Genomic DNA, 1,696 nt, shown 5'->3' with positions numbered 1-1,696 from the left:
CCTGACGTCACTGACTTCGCTATAGTGATAACTACGCGCCTGGAGACAAACCGACACGTACAACAACATAGCGTATCGAGAACAATACTTTGTAAACCGCCACTTTGTCGGGAAATTTCGCTTAGTAAATTCCTCCCAATCCGGCTTATTCCATGCTATTAACTCTTATAATTAGAAAGGACCTACTCTCCCAATTTTAAACTAAAAGGGCGTTAGGTAAAAGTGAAGAGAATAGGTATTCTTAACACTGCAGCTTATCATATTGCTCTCGCTACACCTCCCACCTCCATAGCGGTCACTCGGCGGTCGAATAGCTAACAATCATGACTTGTAATAGTCCCCAGATGGCACGACAGATGTCTCACGCGACGTAACACTAATGATGATTCTATAACCCTGCCCTGAATAATGGGGCCCCCATACCAAGGTGGCGACCGCCTGACAGACCCATACGCGTCTCTTTACATCCGATACCGTTGGTTTTCGCAATAAAAAGACCTTTAGTGCCAAGCGAGTGATACCCTCCATTTACGAGATCCAAAAACTCAACGCACCATCGTGGTTATTATATATAACCCCTATAGGCGCATAGCTCGTATTCTGGGTGATTTTTATCCTAGCTAGCAGGGATCCGCGTCAGTTCGATAAAATCCATAGTGATTTAGAGGGAAAAAGGTGATATACATTGAATGTTTGATCAAATGTGTCTTCGATCGAGCCTGATTATTAATAAGGTATTAACTCATCATTGAAGAAAGATTTTCTTGATTGAGCAATATCGAACGAAAAGATGGAGAAAACAGAAGAAAACGAATATAATGTATTGGGAGAAGTTTTAACTGAAGAAGAATTAACGCAAATTCCTAACGCACTTGCAAAAAAACTTAATGCTTATTTCAATGAAAAATTCGAACAGTATATTACAGCAAAAGCAGTTTTTGAAACTAATAGAAAAAATTTTGACCAAACTTTAGATAAACTACAAAAGGATTTAACAGAAGAAAAATCAATCTCTGAAGAATGTAAAGGAAAACTTGAATTGGCAGAAAAATATACTACTGAATTATAAACTAGTTTAGATCAAACTAAAGGTGAAATACAAAAGCTACAGGAGTCTGTTAAAAGATTAGAAAAAGAAAATGGTGATTTGCGTCGTCATAGAGATACACTTTTGTTTGAGTTACACTTGTTTGTTAGATAGACACTTTACACATACTTACTTCTTGTTACTTACACACTTACTTACTTACTCGTTGTTTAGACAATCGCTTGCTAGACACTTAGTTATTTGTTTGATACACTTCTTGGTTTAGATACTTTTGTTTGATAGACTTCTTGTTTAAGAGACTTGCTTGTTTTATACAGACTTATAGTCAATTAGTTTCTTTGTTCGATCGTACGCGATTAATTTGTTAAAACCGAGTCGCGAAAATCTTTTAAGAGTTAGTAAAAATCGAGTTAATAAAATTGTAACCGTGTGCCGCAAGTCCAATGTATATCGCGATTAAATTAATAAATAAACTAAAATTTAATCAAGACTTTATTAATAATTATACAACGCGCTAACCGCGTCAGCGGAACCCAGGTCCTTCAACATTTTTGAGCATAATACTCAAGGTAAGAGATCAAACTTATAAATTTCCTCTCTTCTCTGATAATTTCGCGATATCCGGATACGGGACTAAACCCGCGTCAC

Source organism: Bombus pyrosoma, unplaced genomic scaffold, assembly GCF_014825855.1.
Source record: "Bombus pyrosoma isolate SC7728 unplaced genomic scaffold, ASM1482585v1 HiC_scaffold_4727, whole genome shotgun sequence".
Taxonomy (NCBI): Eukaryota; Metazoa; Arthropoda; class Insecta; order Hymenoptera; family Apidae; genus Bombus; species Bombus pyrosoma.
This window is presented reverse-complemented; position numbering follows the sequence as displayed.